This window comes from Dermochelys coriacea, chromosome 16, assembly GCF_009764565.3.
Source record: "Dermochelys coriacea isolate rDerCor1 chromosome 16, rDerCor1.pri.v4, whole genome shotgun sequence".
Classification (NCBI taxonomy): domain Eukaryota; kingdom Metazoa; phylum Chordata; order Testudines; family Dermochelyidae; genus Dermochelys; species Dermochelys coriacea.
In genome coordinates, this window is record NC_050083.1 from 11,792,161 (window position 1) to 11,811,869 (window position 19,709).

General features: G+C 43.3%; 1 protein-coding gene across 1 annotated transcript in view; it reads left to right on the plus strand.

Annotated features, from left to right (window-relative positions):
• The first annotated feature begins 386 nt into the window (after nucleotides 1-386).
• LOC119844294 (collagen alpha-1(XXVII) chain B-like) overlaps nucleotides 387-19,709 on the plus strand; it is a 307,212-nt gene continuing 287,889 nt past the window's right edge. The window contains exons 1-3 of the mRNA XM_043498719.1: nucleotides 387-470; nucleotides 10,356-10,479; nucleotides 17,369-17,563. The gene's annotated coding sequence lies outside the window, so the exon portion shown is untranslated. The remainder of the gene's footprint in view (nucleotides 471-10,355; nucleotides 10,480-17,368; nucleotides 17,564-19,709) is intronic.

Here is a 19,709-nt window from a genome sequence, read left to right on the forward strand (position 1 = left end):
GAATGACAAGGTGACCTTTTAGGAGGCGTGTGCTGAGAGAGCAAAGCAAGCCAGGACAGGATCAAAGCCACCACAGCCTGCATCAAAAGAAACCTGCAGGTGAGAATTAAATTTGCCCAGAAGAGGTTGGGAAAGAGATGGGGAGAACAATTCAGGGAACATGGTGGAAATTAAAGCGGGCAGGCCTGCTAGCAGCAACATGGATGGGGGCAGTAGCTCTGCTACCCAATCTCTCAAGGGGAATAAGCAAAGCTACGGGTGTGGGGTGCAATGATTAGAGGTAAATTACCACAGCTGGGTTGAAAGGGAGGCACATCTAGCCCCTGTGCTTAATAATCAAGAATGACATGCTGTTTAAATCCCTTTCCACATAGCCCAAGGCCTAGGTGAAAAAAGGAAGAATAGAGTGTGCGCTGCTCCAAAGCTGCGTTTGCTAGGTTAGCTGTAAAATTCCTGACTCTTTGGATGAGGTGGGTTATTTTTCCACTTCTCTTCAGGTTGTATGTTTCAGAGTAGCAGCCGTGTTAGTCTGTATTCTCAAAAAGAAAAGGAGTACTTGTGGCACCTTAGAGACTAACAAATTTATTAGAGCATAAGCTTTCGTGAGCTACAGCTCACTTCATCGGATGCATTTGGTGGAAAAAACAGAGTAGAGATTTATATACACACACACAGAGAACATGAAACAATGGGTTTATCATACACACTGTAAGGAGAGTGATCACTTAAGATAAGCCATCACCAACAGCAGGGGGGGGAAGGAGGAAAACCTTTCATGGTGACAAGCAGGTAGGCTAATTCCAGCAGTTAACAAGAATATCAGAGGAACAGTGGGGGGTGGGGTGGGAGGGAGAAATACCATGGGGAAATAGTTTTACTTTGTGTAATGACTCATCCATTCCCAGTCTCTATTCAAGCCTAAGTTAATTGTATCCAGTTTGCAAATTAATTCCAATTCAGCAGTCTCTCGTTGGAGTCTGTTTTTGAAGCTTTTTTGTTGAAGTATAGCCACTCTTAGGTCTGTGATCGAGTGACCAGAGAGATTGAAGTGTTCTCCAACTGGTTTTTGAATGTTATAATTCTTGACGTCTGATTTGTGTCCATTCATTCTTTTACGTAGAGACTGTCCAGTTTGGCCAATGTACATGGCAGAGGGGCATTGCTGGCACATGATGGCATATATCACATTGGTAGATGCGCAGGTGAAGGAGCCTCTGATAGTGTGGCTGATGTGATTAGGCCCTATGATGGTATCCCCTGAATAGATATGTGGACAGAGTTGGCAACGGGCTTTGTTGCAAGGATAGGTTCCTGGGTTAGTGGTTCTGTTGTGTGGTGTGTGGTTGCTGGTGAGTATTTGCTTCAGATTGGGGGGCTGTCTGTAAGCAAGGACTGGTCTGTCTCCCAAGATCTGAGAGAGCGATGGCTCGTCCTTCAGGATAGGTTGTAGATCCTTGATGATGCGTTGGAGGGGTTTTAGTTGGGGGCTGAAGGTGATGGCTAGTCACAACAAAGAAAACAACAGAACGCCACTAGCCATCACCTTCAGCCCCCAACTAAAACCCCTCCAACGCATCATCAAGGATCTACAACCTATCCTGAAGGACGAGCCATCGCTCTCTCAGATCTTGGGAGACAGACCAGTCCTTGCTTACAGACAGCCCCCCAATCTGAAGCAAATACTCACCAGCAACCACACACCACACAACAGAACCACTAACCCAGGAACCTATCCTTGCAACAAAGCCCGTTGCCAACTCTGTCCACATATCTATTCAGGGGATACCATCATAGGGCCTAATCACATCAGCCACACTATCAGAGGCTCCTTCACCTGCGCATCTACCAATGTGATATATGCCATCATGTGCCAGCAATGCCCCTCTGCCATGTACATTGGCCAAACTGGACAGTCTCTACGTAAAAGAATGAATGGACACAAATCAGACGTCAAGAATTATAACATTCAAAAACCAGTTGGAGAACACTTCAATCTCTCTGGTCACTCGATCACAGACCTAAGAGTGGCTATACTTCAACAAAAAAGCTTCAAAAACAGACTCCAACGAGAGACTGCTGAATTGGAATTAATTTGCAAACTGGATACAATTAACTTAGGCTTGAATAGAGACTGGGAATGGATGAGTCATTACACAAAGTAAAACTATTTCCCCATGGTATTTCTCCCTCCCACCCCACCCCCCACTGTTCCTCTGATATTCTTGTTAACTGCTGGAATTAGCCTACCTGCTTGTCACCATGAAAGGTTTTCCTCCTTCCCCCCCCTGCTGTTGGTGATGGCTTATCTTAAGTGATCACTCTCCTTACAGTGTGTATGATAAACCCATTGTTTCATGTTCTCTGTGTGTGTGTATATAAATCTCTACTCTGTTTTTTCCACCAAATGCATCCGATGAAGTGAGCTGTAGCTCACGAAAGCTTATGCTCTAATAAATTTGTTAGTCTCTAAGGTGCCACAAGTACTCCTTTTCTTTTTCAGGTTGTATGTGAAAGCGTAATACCAATTTATGTCAAATAATGGAGTACAAATGGTCTGGAATAGTGACCTCCCATCACACACTCGGTCCTGAGGAAAATGTTGTTTGGGATTATGCTGTTTTAGTGTTTCTGTTGTGGAAACAGGAGTCTGAATGCTCGCTCTGATCCCTTGTGATGCTGGTGTCACATGTTCTCAGTTCCTTGGGGATATGGGTCCACCTTGTAAAGTGCCATATCGCTTGACAGAATTTGTAGCCTGGGCTCTAAAGAGACCTACCTAAGGATCGGAGCAAGAGGGTGGTAGTATATGGTAGCATTCCTTCTGTAGGTTGGAGGATAAGTAGGGTGACTATATTTCCCAAAAGGGAAAACGGGACACCACCTGGGGCTAGCCCAAAGCCCTCCTGCCTTCCCTGCAGAGGGCTGGCATTGGCTGCTGGGCCAAACCTCCCTCCTCCCCCATGCAGGGTTGGCCCAAGCTGCTAGCCTCCTTGCCCACAGGGGGGTCAGCCAGCACCACTCAGCACCCTGGCCTGCATGGGGCTAGCCTGAGCCACTTGCCTGTGTTGCTCACCTCTTTCCCCCCCCCACCTTGGCCCACACCACTGATTCCCACCCTGAGTTGTTCGCCCCCCCAGGCCCATGCAGGGCAGGCTGGAGCGCTCACCCACTTGGGGCCAGCTCACGCTGCTGACCCCCCTCCACCCACACCACTGATTCCCCCAGACCCGCTGGCACCACTGACCCCCCCTCCCCTGCCTGTGTGGGACTGGCTTGTCCGAAACTGCTCACCCAAGCCCTCCTTCCCACAATACAAAGTGGTTTGGCTGTCCAGTCCGATTACTATCTGGGTGGTCCTGGCTTGGAGCATGCTACTGAAGATAAGCTCCTTGCAATACTGTCCACATTCAAAATCCATGGTGGATGGAGGTACTGTGTGAATTTAAAGCGCAATAGCTGTTCCTGATTAATTCCACATGTGGTTACTTTTATTCTGGAGTAAGTGTATCCACACATGGAGTTAAACAGCAACAATCCATGTGTAGATAAACCTTAGTGTTAAGTAGCAATGGCCCTTAACTCTCCAAGGGCTCGGATTCACAGTAGTTCTCTCTCAAGGCTATCTTGTTCTCCAGCATTTCAGCTTTTTTAATGAAAGTCTTCAGTTAGTATGGGAAGAAGGAAAATGCTACACTTGGTTCATAGTGTTGTCAATGCAAAGATGTCTGCAGGAGAACCTGCAGCAATAAATGAGAAGGATGAACTGCCTCATTCATATAAGTGAGGTGTTTACTCACACCCAGCAATGGTGACTTTAAATGTCAAGCTCACAAAAGCTTATGCTCAAATAAATTTTGTTCGTCTCTAAGGTGCCACAAGTCCTCCTTTTCTTTTTTGCAAATACAGACTAACACGGCTGCTACTCTGAAAACTGTTAACTATGTCATTCCTCAAGTAAGAAAGAAGAGGAACAATCATTGACATCTTAGATAGTTACTGCCACTTCCCCTCTTCCTCCACAATCAAGAAAGAGCCACAGGCAAGGAGCCTAGCAGAGCCCATGGGTTTAGCAGAGCCCCGCCCAAGGGAACTTAGAGAGCACTATCAGAGTGTGAACATCTGCACAACCTACGGTGAGCAGTAGCTGATTTGGGTGACTCACATGGGCAAAGCGTGGAAGAGTCCTACTAACTCCTCCCCCAGTTCAGCCGCTGACCTGTCTTGATACCGCACATACAACAGGTATATTACAGAGGCATCACTAGCAGAATCTCTTCTTTTTTTAAAATAGTAACTTCCATTACAACACCTTGCTCCAGTATGTTACATGCATCAGTCAAGTGATGGCATCACCTAGCCCCTGTGATACAGAGCAGCCAGCACTGGGTATTTGAATAACACTTGGGGAAGGGAAAACACCTTTATTAATAAAGTAGAATCCCACATGAGCAAATCTTCTCTTTTTAATGAGATGCCATGGTTCTCCTTTGACCATCTAAACTTGTCTGGCATGTCCAGTCACACATTTCAGTCACACATCTGTTGTAAAGCTATTTATTTCAAGCATGCTTCCACCGCTTTGCACGGTAGATGGTAGCAGCGTATTTTTCTTTCCCGTATGTCTGACGTTTTAAAATGGATTTTCCCCTCACTTCACACCCTAGATGGCAGCAGAATATCTTTTTTAACCAGCTTTACTTAAAATGTTGCACAATGTATAATGCTCCACCATGACAGATGGTTCACAAGGGGGCAGCGTGAGGCAGCCAATACTAACTTTGTGCATGTGTCAGCTGATAGTAAGAGTGCTGGGGAAGGATGATGTATGGAAATCATGTGCAGAATTCCCTGGCTCACCAGAGTAGTGTGTGGTGGTGGCGTGTGAATCAGATGTGCTGTGGGGAGATGTTTTGTGAATGTCTGTCATGTTTGCACCCTGTGACAGTGCTAATTGTGTGTGGTTTTGTCAATAGAAATGGCTTGCTGACACTCCACAAACTTATGCCACATGTTGCTGTATTGTCTTGAGTGAAGACATTGGAGCATCATAAATCTGGACTATTAATGGAAGACTTGCACTGTGTACCATACAACCAGCAAAATTATTGTTTAGTATCTGTCGCAGCAAATAATAGCAAAACAAGAGAAATCAAAGACATCAGATTCATTCCCCTCAAGAAGTTACTTATGGACATGACCTTATCTCAAAAAGCAATATAAACGGCACCTGTCCCACAGCAGATGCAACTATTGCTATGAAATTGATCCATTCTGCAAGCATGCCCTATGTGGTGTTCCTCTAAGAATAGTGACCCCCCAGCAGCACCGCTAATGGCTGCATCCTTATGTGCAGAGAGGGAAGCTAAAAGAATGCCTTGGCCTGCTGAGAGGCCACCTTGCTTGATTCATGCTCTTAATGTGACTTCTGTAGGGCAGCGTGGGGTAGGAGAGATGTCTCCTTTGGCCATGTCCATCAGGAAATGCAGATTTGTCAAAACGGAAACGTTCTAAAAGTGTCGCTTTTGATTAAATTCCAGTGGATATCTGCCTGGCTTCCTGCCAGCTTGCCCACCTAGTTCCTAACAGACTACCCTGGAGCCAGGGATCCCAAGGTTTTGAGGGCCCCCAAATCTATGGCGGCCCTGCAGGCTGCCTGAGTGTGTGTGTGTGTGTGGGGGGCTTCTAGAGACCTGGCTCCCTGCATGCTGGGCTGCCAGGGTTCTGCTGAGCTAGGGGAACCTTGGAAACATTTTGGAATTCTTATTCTATGGGAAACTTTGAAATTTCAATTTTTGTGATGTTTAGGAATGAATTTTTTTTTTTTTAAATTTGGGATTTTTCCCCCCATGGAAACCAGAAATTCCAGTTTCCAGACAGATTTAATCATGGAACAGCTGTTATATTCCTAAATGGCCAAGCAATCCCATTATGGTCTCACAGTAGTGAGACCACAGTTACGGTTGCATCAGAATTCTCTTTTCCTTAGCCTCTCACCCTTTTTCTGAGCCCCCCCCACTTTTTTTTTTTTTGTTGCAAACACGTCATGGGGAATTTGAACTTAAATTCAGTCACAAATTAATGTGCAGAATGATCTCCGGTGTTAATTTTGTGTATGTATGTTGTTAGAAAAGTGAAGAAAATCAGTGAAGCCTTTTATTCCATGGGGCACCATTTCAGATTTGGGGGGCAGGGAAGGGCAACTTTAACTCTGATTCTAGGGGCTACTTATGCAACTGAAAACTCTAGTTGTTTTGCAGACAATAACTTAGAAATTAGCTGACACTTTATAAAATATCAGAGGGGTAGCCGTGTTAGTCTGTATCCACAAAAACAATGAGGAGTCCGGTGGCACCTTAAAGACTAACAGATTTATTTGAGCATAAGCTTTCATGGGTAAAAAACCCCACTTGTTCGGATGCATAGAGTGAAAATTACAGATGCAGGCATAAATATACTGACAATGAAGAGAAGGGAGTTACCTTACAAGCGGAGAACCAGTTTTGACAAGGCCAATTCAATCAGGGTGGATGCCATTCCCAATAATTGATGAGGAGGTCTCAATACCAAGAGAGGGAAAATTGCTTTTGTAGTGAGCCAGCCACTCCCAGTCCCTATTCAAGCCCAAATTAATAGTGTTAAATTTGCAGGCAAGAAAGGAAAATAAACAGGCACAGGAGCTCTGGGCAGCTCTTCCTCTTGGGGGGGGGGGGAGGGAGTTGAAGGGTAAATCAGGTAAAACTTCTATTGCCATCAGTGCCTCCACTTATGGATATTACCATGTTCGATAATTATACACTTCATACTTAACTATCTTGAGCCATCTTCTCCAGGACTACACATTTTATACACATTGGTTTAGGGACTATATTTTCTGGCATATTCTGAACAGCGCTGAGCACACAGATGGTGTCAATGAATAAGAACAGCCATACTAGATCAGACCAATGATCCATCTAGCAAAATCCTTTTCTTGCAGCGTGCATCAGACAGAGAGGCTGGTTCAGTGGGTAGGGAGCTAGTCCTCAAGAACCTGGATTCTACTCCTTCTTCCCCCCCCCCACTCCCCTGGGACTTCCTGTATGGCCTCAGGCCAGTGCCTTAGGGTTAGAGTTTCAAAGGTTTTTAGGCACCCGAAGATGCAGCTAGGCATCTAGTGGGGTTTACAAAGAACCTAAACTTCTAGGTGCTTTTGAAAATCCCACTAGGTGTCTAAATACCTTTGAAAATCTGGTCTTTAGTCTGTGTGAGCCTCAGTGCCCCATCTGTACCATGGGGATAATAGCCCTGCTCTACCTCACCGAGGGGCTGTGAGGAGAAATAAGTTAGACATTGTGAGGCACTCAACTACTATGGTAATGGGGTCACATAAGTACCACAGGTAGAGTGGGAACTTCTCTATATCACTGCAAAAAGAAAAGGAGTACTTGTGGCACCTTAGAGACTAACAAATTTATTTGAGCATAAGCTTTCGTGAGCTATAGCTCACTTCATCGGATGCATGCTGTAGCTCACGAAAGCTTATGCTCAAAAAAATTCGTTAGTCTCTAAAGTGCCACAAGGACTCCTTTTCTTTTTGCGGATACAGACTAACACGGCTGCTACTCTGAAACCTGTCTGTAACACTGGTATCCCTTCCCCTGGTTTTGGCCCCTACACCTTTCACCTACACCCCTCACATCTTCCTCTTTTCTGACTGTAACCTTGACTCCGAGGGTTTGGCTATATTTCTTCGGAGTGCCCTGTGGTTCTGTCTTCGCTTCCAGATCCTTAATTTAATTACCAGCCCTTTCTTATCTTAATCACCAGGCCTTGGTTTGTAAACCAAATGCATCCGATGAAGTGAGCTGTAGCTCACGAAAGCTTATGCTCAAATAAATTTGTTAGTCTCTAAGGTGCCACAGGTCCTCCTTTTCTTTAAACCAAATACTGACTCCCTGCCCCAGGGGCAGAGGTTGAGACCAGCACCTCTCCTCTGATGACCTGGCATTCACACTCGGGCTGCAGGGCTGTTAAGGGCTCTGCCTGAAGCTGGGACATGCCCTGTACGAAATGGTGCCCGTTTGTTCTCCCCAACACAGTGTACCCTTGCTGTAAAATACTGGCCACAGAGATCATTAGCCACTCAGCCTTCACTAATAACAGGTTTCAGAGTAGCAGCTGTGTTAGTCTGTATTCGCAAAAAGAAAAGGAGGACTTGTGGCACCGTAGAGACGAACAAATTTATTTGAGCATAAGCTTTCGTGAGCTACAGCTCACTTCATCGGATGCATGAAGTGAGCTGTAGCTCACGAAAGCTTATGCTCAAATAAATTTGTTTGTCTCTACGGTGCCACAAGTCCTCCTTTTCTTTCAGCCTTCCCTGACTCCCTCCAGTGCATTTGCATAGCTGGGAGGGGGAGTCACTTTAGCCCTGGTTGTCACGGCAACAGCTGCCTCTGGTAACTGAGTTACCTCAGGCTACCATAACCTGTTAACGAGGGAGAAGAAAAGTAGATTGGCTTTGGGTGAGTGCATCTCCTTTGAGTTTGTGCTGTGGTAAGTTGCATTGTTTCTTTTTCAAAGGATGATTGTTGGTTACCTTGCTGAAATTACATGAAAATAAGATACATACGCAGAGGAGCTGAATGTTTATTGCTTCTCGTCGATTGGGGGGGGGGCTACAGCTTTCTGATTTTTATTTTTTTTTTATTTTTTTTTTTGAAAGCAGGAAAGTATAGATATGAGTCCCGACTCCATTTTTTTTCCTCACGCAATTTTAAAAAAAAAAAGTAATTTAAAAGTTGTAGTAAAACTGAAGTTGCATTAAAAAGTTGGTTTGAATACACTTTAATTTCATTACTGTCATAGGTCAATGTGGCACTGAAATATCAAACAAAGATAACAATAGCAGTAAAATGTACACTGAAGACGACAAATGTGTAATGCTTTGCTATTTAAGTAGCACATAGAAAATATTTTCTTTTGATTTAACAAACATAGGAAATTCACAACAAGACTTCATTTAACATTCGATAACGTGACTCTCCTCAATAAACTAAAACCATAAAAAATTAGGAAATACAAAGTTCAGGACTGAAAGGTTTCAAAGTCAAGCACTCTCAGGTTAGGCCCCCATTCTGCACATGCATTATGATAGAGCCTTTAATTACATGCAGAAGTGACCACCCATGAAAAGTCTGGTGCAAGCCACTTGCCCAGCATCACATCACAACTCAGTGACAGAGACAGGGATAGAACGCCGCCCTGGAGACACTGGATTCAATTGTCCTAACCACGAGACCATCCTTTATCTTCCTGAAGTACCCGTCCAGTTTCCACAGACTCCTTAACTGCCCAACCCTGACTTTTATCCTTAAACCAGATCCAACCTGTGCACTGAATGAACCAGGGACCCTATGTGAAAAATAAAGACTGCATTTGTGCAATTAAGGCTGCATAGGCAACATTCATTCTGGCATTTCCTAACTTGAGAGCTTGACTTTGCAACCTTTTAACCTTTAACTTTGTATTCTTATTCTTCTTCTTTTTTTTTTTTTAATGGTTTAGCTTCTTGATGAGAGCAACCTTAACTAATGTTAACCAAAGGGGTTTCTTTATTTCTTTGAATATAACACAATGCACACAACTAAGTAGTTCACACTTTGTTGCATTCATGGTACAAGACTGAACAGTCATTTATCTTACTGTACATTTATCAACCTGTGTCTGTATCCTTTCCTCTTCTGGGATTGGACTGGCTGGTTTTAAAAAGCTTACAATTATTTATTATTTAAGTCCTATAGTAACCTGTTAGTTGGTCTCCCCCAGTCAGCTGGTGCATGAATTGCTTCATGCTCTTAACCATTCTACATAGCTCTCAGATGCTTGAAAATAGTTGGGATCCAGACAATGTCTTTCCAAATTCATCTCTCTCTTTTATGCTGCCTCACTCCTTTATTTTAATAAAGAATGGGAAATTGCACTGCCTTGGTTTGAAAATAAATTAGTCTATGCAAACTCATTGACTCTTGCATGATACTAAGCTGCTAGAAATGAGGCCTTGCTATAGCAGGAAGCATTGGGCTAACTGGGTTCTCTCTGTTGGAGAATAGGCTGCATATAGTCTTGCAAAATTGTCCCCGATATAAGAAGCAGAGTTAGTACGAGCCAGCTCAGAAATACAGGACTGTACTTGGAATCATCAGTAAAATGACGCATGTAGCATTTTGGAGCCTGTTTTGCCATTGCCCTATTCCAATTTAACACTGGAATAATTCCATTTAAATTAAGCGGGAGTAACAGTGGTGAATTGGGCCCTTCTATCTCAAGATGCCAAAGTACTTCTAAAAGGTGGATATCACTTTCCCTTTTTGCAGTTGGGGAGAATAAAGATGGGGAGAGATGTTTGCTGTCCAAGGAACGTAGTGCCATTGTAGAAGAGCTGGAAGTAAAACTCTCATTTCTTGAATCACCTTATGGTGCCCTGTAAAATGGAGATGGGTGAGTTAATTGATACTGCAAACAAAAGCAGTCCAGATAACGTATCAAGCTGCAGTTTTCAGAAGAATAGACTTTTCCTTCAAGGAGACTCAATGAAACTGAAGCAACACACGTAACACTGATAAATAGCAGACACTTTGTGGGAGGGAAAGCATAATTAACCTGTGGAACTCATTGCCGCAAGATATCATTCAGACCTAATCTTTAGACAGATTCTAAATTTTTATGAATATTCTGCAACTGTGGATGATTAGAAAGGATAAAAATTGTATCAAGGTATAAACCATTGTGCATTAGGTAACTGATGGGGGGAGGGTTTTTTTTGAGAAGAAACAGCTCCTATGGGTAGAGGGAGGATGGTGCAACAGTTAGGGTACTAGTCTGGGCTGTGGGAGATCAAGATTCAGTTCCCTGGTCAAATCATTCAGTTTTTCTGCTTCAGTTCCATCTGTAAAATTGGGGATAATAGCACTTCCCTTCTTTGCAGAGGTGTTGTGAATATAAATCTTTAAAAGATAGTGAGGTGCTTAGATACTACAGTAAGGGGAGGTGGGAGACATTTATAAATTGTCTAATCCCTAAGATAGTCAGCAATTATGGCATATTTTGCACCTTCCCTTGAAAAATCTAGTACTAGCCGCTGTAGGAGCAGCATTGCTAACTCCACATAGCAGGAAGTCGTCAGAGAAACCCTGAAAACTCGCTAGTCCGATGAAGTGAGCTGTAGCTCATGAAAGCTTATGCTCAAATAAATTTGTTAGTCTCTAAGGTGCCACAAGTCCTCCTTTTCTTTTTTAGATGTCACTATGTAACCTACACGAGGGACCATTTCAGACAGATGCAATAAAAAGCGTCCATCTCACATGAGAGGGAATATCTCTCCACTCAGTGATCAGAGGTGCCCCGGTCAACATCCGAGTGAGGGTGTCTCTCCCCTGTGAGGGATGCGGGGGAGACGAGGCAGGGTCTGTGGAGCGGGGGCAGGGCAGGGTTTCCGAGGAAGTATCGCTGGGAAGGGGGGGAGGCCGCACTCACTGGAAGGCCATGACAATGAGGCACTGGTTCTCCCAGGTCTTGGGAGGCGGTGGCTGGGCTCTGGCTCTGCTGTGCATGCTAGGCCATGTCACCCCGGCCCAGCCTCCTCCCTCTGCACCTGATCGTGGCCTTGCCTGGCCCGACGGGGGAGTGCCAAGCTGTTCATCTGCCGGAGCATGCGGTGATTCTGGGCCAGGCCATGCCTGTGGCTTGAAGTCTCGAGCTGTCGTTGCTCAGTCCACCCCCAGCTCGGCAGGTTTGCTATCTCCAGTCCGGACAGTGGTTTCCCGCCTCCCTCTGGCTTAGGGCTGAGGCCCACCGGCCAGATCATGTAGTAAGAAGAGCACGGAATGGATTTTATTATGGTTTTGTGACTATACATATTGATGACTTCTTTCTTTGACTATCACTGCAATTGTCGGTGAATGTCACTAGATTTGTCGCTGGTCACTTTGACACTAATTTCCTTGCTAGGGAAAAAGAGTACTTGTGGCACCTTAGAGACTAACAAATTTATTTGAGCATAAGCTTTCGTGAGCTACAGCTCACTTCATCAGATGCATCCGATGTAGTTCACGAAAGTTTATGCTCAAATAAATTTTAGTCTCTAAGGTGCCACAAGTACTCCTTTTCTTTTTGCGAATACAGACTAACACGGCTGCTACTCTGAAACCTGTTCCTTGCTAGAGAAACCAAAAAGTCACTGAACCTAGCAGCAAAATCGCTAAGTTGGCAACACTGGCCAAGGCAGGATGTTGAGCAAGACACGCCACTGGCGGCTCTGGCATGGCAATTCTGAGCCACTTTCTGGTAGTTGAGCCAAAAATGCTGCAGGAGAAGCTTTCTGGTGATATTTCTGGTTTCAGCTAAACAGGCAGTGCATGGAATTTAAAGGTAAAAGGAGGGAGAGAATGGTTTAAACATTTTTAGCCTCCAAAGAAAGTTTGGGTTGAACTTCAGGTAGAAAGTCGGGTTGGTTATTTTAGCTGAGCCAGTTCTCTCAACCAGTGCTAAAGACTGCAGTAAAGAAGGGACATGCCTATGCACAGGAATCATTGGCTAGTGGTTAAAGCATGAGGCTAGAAGTCGGAGATTCTGGATTCTAATCCCACCTCCTAGCTGTTCTACCAATTTGCTGTGTTTCCTTTGTCTCTCTGTGCTCCCATCTGTAAAATAGGGATGATGATACCTATCTGATGGGTGGGGCTATGAGGATTAATTTGCTAAACATTACAAAGAACTTTGAGATCCCTATAGAAATGCCAGGTGTTGTTCAAGAGAAGGGATGAACGAATCCTTATGGCAGAAGGTTTGCTTTTAAAATTAACAAAAAAGCCTCATGTGAAGAAGCCAACATTTCCAAACTTATATATTTAATATTAAGCACTTAAATCTGTGTTTACTTAAGCATCTAAATATATGTCCATGTCTCCAGAGGTACTGAGCAACTGCAGGACACTTAAAGCCAGAGGCACCTATGTTCATATTTTAGGTTTGAAAATGTTGGGCAAACTTCTTGAATTCTAATCTCTATTCCCAGAACAGTAAAGTAGTGTAGATCTCTGTTGCCCAGCAGAGGGAGTCTCTTACACGTTCCATCTACTACTAGATATGCCCTGGACAGAGATGCTTGATTTATTTGTAGGTTTGGTTTTTTTACATTTGAAAAATTTATCAGGAGGGATTCTTTGTAAAGTTAAAAAAAATGATGGGATTTATTGGCGTCTGATTATTGTTATGAAATAGATAGACTTGCTGACAATCCGCTGAGTGAGAGGAGACATGAACATCTGCTTGGGTCCATACATTTTCCCCAGGTGAACCTTATGAAAGAACTTCTCAGTCTATCAAAGAAAACAAAAAGAAGTGTTAGGAGCAGAAGCTTGGCCAAAGCATGGGGTCCCAGCTAAGAAGTTGGAGGGGAAGAGAAAAGGCGGAGAGAGAGAGAGAGAGAGAGAGAGAGTGTGTGTGGTTTTAAAACAATAAATAAATACAGGCCAGGTTTATGTTTCAATAGTAGTGCAAGAATTATTCACCATCCATTGTAACCCCTTCTACAGAGAAGCAAGAGAGGAGCTTTAAAGAGAGATAGGGAAAGAGTCCTTGGTGCCGAGTCCAAACAGCTAATGTGTCTCATTCCCTGGAAGTTCTGCTAGCTTCAGATACCAAGGGTGCACATCACAAGTGCGTTCAAACATGCACATGCCATACGCAGAATATAGCTTCACGATACTGTCTAACATCCGGGATTAGGTTACAGCTGACGGATCAACTTTGACTATTATTCACAGCATAGAGCTTCACCAATAGCAGCAACATTGATAGATACCCCAGCCTGTACCTCACCCCCTTCCTAAGCATGCTCATTGTCTGTAGAATTCAGTATTAAGTGAAGTCATGTGCAGATTATGAGGAGTCCTTATGGAGAGGATGGGGATTCTTCTCCCCACCCCTGCCCAAGTCTTTGCCCATTTTCTTACAAAGCCATTCAGTCAATCAGGGCAGGTCACACTACAGCCTAAGTCGATATAACTTACATGTGGAACACCCCCCCCGCCCTCCCTCACACGAGCGATGCAAGTTTCACACCAGCACTGTGTCCATGGGAGACTCTCTCCCGCTGACATAGCTTCCACTTCTCACTGAGGTGGAATAATTATGCCTGTGAGAGAGCACTCTCCCGTCAGCTTAGCCCATCTTCACCAGATGCGCTACAGTGGTGCAGCTGCGCTGATGCAGCTGCCCCAATGTAGCTCTGTAGTGTAGACTTGCCCTCAGTTTTGCCACCTGTGTTCTCACATGGATGTTGAGAGAGGCCACTGATTCTGCAGTAGCATAAGCCCCTCCCCCAGAGGCCAAACATCTTCTGATACCAGTGAACTGCTAGCCTTCATTTCAGGGCTTTCATGTAGAGGGATTTGACTGAGCCCTTTGGTGATAACTGACCTTGGCTGCAGTTGCTTCAGGCTATAGTGCCTTTTTCTTGACAGACAGGCATCTGACTTTGGTGTAAGATAGTGACTTTTCACTGCAATCTTCCTTGTCTCATTTAAAGTAGGGCAGGATTTTCTAGCATCAGGACTTGGTGATAGTTGCTAGCAAATGTCTGTCTTATTTGAGGCCAGGATTTGCTTTTGCATCTTCTCCTCCTTTCTCAAATGTAAGGTTCTGAGGTACTATTTCTCCTTTATCAAAGGGATTAGTGACACAAGCATGTATATCATCAGTGATTTGAAGTCTGTTCTTTTGTTGGTTCAGTCAGAGGTATAGGATACAGATAGTTTATCAATGTTTGAGCTCTTGAGTAGTGAGTCTGCTAAACTTTACCGAGGTCTCTAAAATACTAAACCTTTAAAAATAATATTTTGTTACATACACACTGGTGAGGGTGCTATCAGAATTTCAAGCCAGCAAGCTGACACTTGCAGTCTCTGTCTATGTATATATTGTTCAAGTCTTCTACCATCTATTGCCAATACACTTCCGGCATCTCCAAAGTGAGGAAGAGGCTCTTCTCTCTAGGTTTGTGCAAGCAGCAAAATGGAAATCACTGCATCTCCTCTTCTGATTGAGTCCTCAGGCCAAGACACTAAACTTGCTGTTTGTTGATAATGTTCTTAGCACTTTGTTAAACTTAAATGTCCCAAGGTGAATGCTTTTCATGCTCTGCGTCCTGTATCTATTGGTAACTACCTCCCATTTATTTGTAGTGAACAGGAGTGGGGCCACTGGATGATCGAGATGCTAAAGGAGCGCTCAAGTATGATAAGGCCATTGTGGAGAAACTAAATGAATTCTTTGCGTCAGACTTCATGGCTGAGGATGTGAGGGAGATTCCCAAACCTGAGCCATTCTTTTTAGGTGACAAATCTGAGGAACTGTCCCAGATTGAGGTGTCATTAGGGGAGGTTTTGGAACAAATTGATAAACTAAACAGTAATAAGTCACCAGGACCAGATGGTATTCACCCAAGAGTTTGGAGGGAACTCAAATGTGAAATTGCAGTACTACTAACTGTAGTCTGTAACCTATCATTTAAATCAGCTTCTGTACCAAATGACTGGAGGATAGCTACTGTGATGCCAATTTTTAAAAAGGGCTCCAGAGGTGATCCTCGCAATTACAGGCCAGTAAGCTTGACTTCAGTACTGGGCAAACTAGTTGAAACTATAGCAAAAAACCAAAATTGTCAGACACATAGATGAACATAATTTGTAGGGGAAGAGTCAACATGGTTTTTGTAAAGGGAAATCATGCCTCACTAATCTACTAGAATTCTTTGAGGGGGTCAACAAGCATCTGGACAAGGGGAATCCAGGGAATATAGTGTACTTAGATTTTCAGAAAGTCTTTGACAGAGTCCCTCATCAAAGGCTCTAAGCAAAGTAAGCTGTCATGGGATAAGAGGGAAGGTCTTCTCATGGATTGGTAACTAGTTAAAAGATAGGAAACAAAGGATAGGAATAATGTTCAGTTTTCAGAATGGAGAGAGGTAAATACTGGTGACCTCCAGGGGTCTGTACTGGGACCAGTTCTATTCAACATATTCATAAATGATCTGGAAAAGGGAGTAAACACTGAGGTGGCAAAATTTGCTGATGATTCAAAACTACTCAAAATAATTAATTCCCAAGTAGATCGGGAAGAGCTATAAAAGGATCTCACAAAACTAGGTGACTGGGCAACAAAATGGCAGATGAAATTCAATGTTGATAAATGCAAAATAATGCATATTGGAAAACATAATCCCAACTAGACATATAAAATGATGGGGTCTAAATTAGTTGTTACCACTCAAGAAAGAGATCTTGAAGTCATTGTGGATAGTTCTCTGAAAATATCCACTCAATGTGAAGCGGCAGTCAAAAAACGAACAGAATGTTGGGAATAATTAAGAAAGGGATAGATAATAAGACAGAAAATATCATATTTCCGCTACATAAAGCCACGGTATTCCCACCTCCACTGTGTGCAGATGTGGTCACCCCATCTCAAAAAAAAGATATATTGGAACAGGTTCAGAAAAGGGCAACAAAAATGATTAGGGGTATGGAACAGCTTCTGTATGAGGAAAGATTAATAAAACTGGGACTTCTCATCTTAAAAGGCGATATGATAGAGATCTATAAAATCATGGCAGGTGTGGAGAAAGTAAATAAGGGAGTACTATTTACTCCTTTTCATAACACAAGAACTAGGGGTCACCAAATTAAATTAATAGGCAGCAGGCTTAAAACAAACAAAAGGAAGTATTTTTTCACACAATGCACAGTCCACCTGGGGAACTCCTTGCCAGAGGATGTTATGAAGGCTAAGACCATAATAGGGTTCAAAAAAGAACTGGAAAAGTTCATGGAGGTTAGGTCCATCAGTGGCTATTAGCCAGGATGGGCAGGGATAATGTCCTTAGCCTCTGTTTGCCAGAAGCTGGGAATGAGTGACAGGAGATGGATCACTTGATGATTACCTGTTCTGTTCATTCCCTCTGGGGCACCTGGCATTGGTCATTGTTGGAAGACCGGATACTGGGCTAGATGGACCTTTGGTGTGACTCAGTATGGCCGTTCTTATGTTTTCATGTACGCTAGCAATACCAAGAGGCTCCAGTTGAGTTCAGGGCTCTGTTGTGATGGGTGCCATGCAAATACGTTCAAAGACCCATCACTGAAAAGCTAATCATCAGAGAAGACTTGTGGTGTATGAAGGTTGGGTGGAGAGGGATTCAGTCAAATATGTGTAATTTATATAAACTGTTGCAATCATTTTTATATTTCTAAATAGATACATGAAGAGTTAGCTATCTCCATCAGCCTTTCAGTCTAGCCAGCATTACTAATTGGCTGATTTCTTGCAGGACTTGCAGCCTGCCCATAGGTCTTAATGAGGAGAGACCCGTGACATAATGGATCAGTTAAGAAGGATGCTCAATGCATAAGAGGTATGTGAAGATGTCTGTGTGAGAAGCTGATGAGCAAGCAGATGAGGCTGGTGAGAGGGAGACGGCATAAGAAACAAGCAGGAAGGAGCAGAGCTGGACAGGTCCTTAAAGGTATGTACAAGTTGTAAGGCTCCTAAAGTGTTCCTTGTATGAAACAGAGAAGAGAATCCTTTGCTAACTCCCTGAGTCTTCTGCACAGATGAGCTATTTGTGCCAGGTAAAGCTCATGATGATGAGTGGCTGGGAGCCAAAAAAAGAAAGCCAAAGTATGGGCTCTAGCCAGCTCAACTAGTAGTGACCATTGGACTGGTTGTGACCATTCGGCGATGTTATCTTACACAATTATCTTCATCTTAGGTCTGAAAGGTTGGTCTGTTCTCTGAGCAATCTTCAGTAACCCAGTAGATACCCATAATGTGGGTATCTCCTGGGTGCTAATCAAAACTCCAGGGTGCTAAACTAAACCTCCTTGAACTCCCCATCAGTAAAAGATTCTGGACCATTAGTCGACAAGAGAAAATCTTGAGTAATCTAATGTGTGCATGCTGGTTGTATGAATTATGCCATACTGGACTATTCTGGAAAATGGCTTTCTAAACTGTGGGAGAAGGATTTGGCACCTTCAACTAGTTGAGTTTCCAGAAACTCAAGTCTTTCTGAAGACCGAAACTGACTGGGGTTAACCTGACTCCAGAGGTAGCCTGTGGTGAGTTCTTGGCATTATTATTACTTGTATATCACATAGGAGCCCCAGCCCTAGACCAGCTGTGCTAGGTGCTGTACAAGCACAGAAGAAAAAAGGCCTATTCCCAAAAGTGCACAGTCTAAGTGTGAGACAAATGGGGGACTACAAGGAAACCATGAGACAATATTGGTCAGCGTGATGAACAATGGTATCAGCCCAGCAGCTGCCTAATTATTGTCAAATTTTCTGTAGCAATCATGGCAAATGAGAGTTATAACACGGCCCTATGATGGTGGTGCTTCTGGATGTAGCATATGAAATATGTGATGGTAAATGGAAAAGCAGCAGAAAGTGCGGGGGGGCATTCAGTGCTCCGATTAGCTGAGACTAGACCCTATTTACAGTAGAGATACTGTGTATGAAAAAGAGAAATTTGTGTTGTTATGCTCCCTAGATTTAAATTATACTGGCTATCAATGCACATGCATCTGTGCCAAAGGAAACTACGGACTAGGGTCAGGATGAATTTTATATGACTAAAGCCATATTCTGGAGACTATTGATCAGATACATCTAATTGATTACTCATTGATTTAGCCAATATTTTTTTAATTGTGGCATCTGGGATTGAAATGCTGGATAAAATTCAAGGAATTCTGAATATGGAGACAGACCAGCCCAAGACTTGCAAGAGTAACTGAGGATTTTTTGGTCCTCCCACTTGCAACCCTCCAAATACTTGAATTTCCAAAAGTAGTAAGCATCAAAAAATCAGACCCCTTCAATGTGTCTCAAAATGAGGAGCCAGGCCCTGAAATCTGAGCCAGGCTGGCCACAAAATCACTAGGCCTTTGAAAATCTTGGCCTTGGTTCTTTTAAAATAATCTCAACAAACACTCTAGAGTTTCTGCAGTCTACTATCAATGCTAACCTAAGTACTTTGAAAATTTCATCTTTCCTAGTCTATATATACTAGACATTACCAGCTCCATTTGGTTGGACTTTCTCTTTGCAAATAGAATAATCTTGTGACCTAATTTCCTAAGGAGGACTATTATTTATCAACTATTATGTAAATTCTACCGTATGGCTTTTGAATTGCTGCTATTTTTAAAGATCCAGATCTCCAGGGTGATGGATCATCTTGCAGACATGTTAAAGTCAGTCATGCATTTAAAATTTAAATAACAAAACTTCACATGAACAATTTATGATGTAATACTAACTTGTCCGTAGAAGCACAATTCATCACGCTGCCTACAAGTGGCAAATGCCAGCAGTTTGGACAGTTAATCCATAGTTCCATGAACATCAACAAACTTTGTTGGCAACCTCTTTGTAGGCAGCACATAAAAGAGACTTTCACTTGTACATATGAAATGCAACAAAAACATACAGCCCTAGCCAGGAATATCAATTTAGTTTCTACAAGTCGAGGTTGAGGTTTTTGAAAGTTAAGGACATTATTTGAGACTTTTCCCCCTCCTTGTCTTTCTCCGCTCCCCACCCCTATAAGTAAGATGGGGAAACTGGTTCAAAAAGAAGAAATGATATGTTCAAGAATTGTGCCAA